Source organism: Vulpes lagopus, chromosome 14 (genome assembly GCF_018345385.1).
Source record: "Vulpes lagopus strain Blue_001 chromosome 14, ASM1834538v1, whole genome shotgun sequence".
In the NCBI taxonomy this organism is placed as follows: domain Eukaryota; kingdom Metazoa; phylum Chordata; class Mammalia; order Carnivora; family Canidae; genus Vulpes; species Vulpes lagopus.
The window spans coordinates 20,725,567-20,727,926 of NC_054837.1; positions in this window are offsets into that span (position 1 = coordinate 20,725,567).

Sequence of the window (2,360 nt, forward strand, 5' to 3'; positions counted from 1 at the left end):
AAATGACTGCTTTATGTTCAAGGGTTGGCTATTTTTGGTTCTTCCAAAGCCCACACCTAGAAAGATTTGTGATTTAATTTTCTTGCTGTTCATGTTTTCCTGCTTCTTTTTAGCAATCTTGGCCTAAACATACTGCTGATGTGTTTTGCTGCATATATATCATTCATCTGATGCTATTTTTAGACATTTCCTCCTTTTATTTCATTTTAAGGATTTGCCAAACATTTGTTGCATGTTGTCCTTTCTGCATCAGGTTCTGGCTTAATCTGTTTGGCAGGCAAGTTATTTGTATCTATTGATACTGCTCATAATAACAATTTCTTAGGGATCCCTGGGTGGCTCAGCGGTTTAGCGCCTGCCTTTGGCCTAGGGTGAGATCCTGGAGACCCAGGATCGAGTCCCAAATCAGGCTCCGGGCATGGAGCCTGCTTCTCCCTCTGCCTGTGTCTCTGCCTCTCTCTCTGTGTGTCTTTCATGAATGTATAAATAAATAAAATCTTTTTTAAAAAATCTTAAAAAAATAATTTCTTCGGTGAATTTACACCATTTTTCCTTGTCCATTTAAAGGAAACTGATTGTAGAAATGGTATATCATCCAGTTGCCAGGCCAACTGAAAACTTCCACTGGTGGGTAGGTAAAATAACTTTAATCTATTTTTCGTAGTTTGTGTTATCATTGCTACTATTGTCCTTGCTTTTAGTAAAAAGTCTTTGTGGGCCTCTTGAAATTTTCCTGTTATCAGAAGAAAAATTGTCATTTTCTGAAGGGTCAAGGTTTCACTGCATGTCCTATAGAACGTAGCTATGTTTGTGTCTTCTGGAGTGTATGTGTAGGTGTGAGATATGTAGGCATGTTACGTGTTCCTGGAAGATAGCTGGAATAACACACCAGCTAATATAATTTAATTTCTAATTAACAGCAACTAGAAGAACTACGTTTTTGTTGGTGATTAAATATTTTTATGGGTGAATTTAATTTTTTTAAATTCACAAATTATATTAGTGCTTGGGTGGTGCAGTTTGTTAAGCACCTGACTCTTGGTTTTGGCTCAGGTCATGATCTTGGGGCTATGAAATTAAGCCCTGCATTGGGATTTGTGCTTGGCATGAAGTCTTCTTGAGATTCTCCCTCCCTCTCCCTCTATGCCTCCCACTCATGCTCACACTCTGTCTCTCTCAAATAAAATAAATCTTTAAAAAATAATAAAATTCCCAAATTATAAGAAAAGTCAGTGAATTGTATAGTTTATCAAGACAGTGGGCAGTGAGTATTTACTGAATAACCATCAGAAATTGTTATGGACTTGGTATTAAAATATGAGACCATAGGATTTATGAAAACATGATCCCTATCCTTAAGGAGGATTCTATCATTGCTTGTGTAAGAGAGTGTGGTCAGGCTGGGCATCCACCAGTCACTGTGGCTTGTCTGTAGCTTACATCAGAGGAAATACATATATAGTGGTTAAGAACATAACTTCCAGGGGAAGACCCAGTTTCAAGCTAAGGCTTCACTAGTTAATAGCTGAATAACCCTGGGAAAATTAGCTAACCTCTGTGTAACCAGGTATTGTGTAGTAAATAATTTTGTTCACTAATATTTTTATTCACTAATGTTTTTAAGACCTAGTACAGTGCCTAACATATAGTAGGAACTAGATAAATTTTTATGATGAATGAATATGCATGTAAAACACTAAGACATTACTTCTTCATAGTCAGTGCTCACTCAATAAGATGTTGAAAAAGGATCCTGATCTCAGAATGCCAGATTTATCACAGATTAACATGGTCTATATAGTTTGTATTAAGCTCTTCATTTACTTAGAACATTTATTGTTCTGTGGTGTTTGGTTGGTTTTTCTACAGGTAAAACAGAGGCATATATGCTATGGTACTTGTACTCAAAAGGTTTAAAATTTAATAAAGGATAGAAAACATGAACAGAAATAACTATAGGGGCACCTGGGTGGCTCAGTAAGTCAAGCATCAGACTCTTGATTTCAGCTCAGGTCATGATCTCAGGATCGTGAGAGATCAAGCCCTGCATTGGGCTCTATGCTCAGCAGGGAGTCTCCTTGAGATTCTTTCTCTCCCTCCCTCTCATTTGTTCTCTCAAATAAATAAATCTTAAAAAAAAAAAAAGAAGTAACTATAAATATACAGTTGATGTGTCAACAAGTTTGAGTTTGAATTGCGTGGGTCCACTTATACGTGGATTTTTTTTTGATAACTGCAGTACAGTATTGTAAATATATTTTCTTTTCCTTTTGATTTAATAACATTTTTCTTCTCTAGCTTACTTTATTATAAGAATACAGTCTAGAGGGCAGTCCCGGTGGCACAGCAGTTTAGCACCA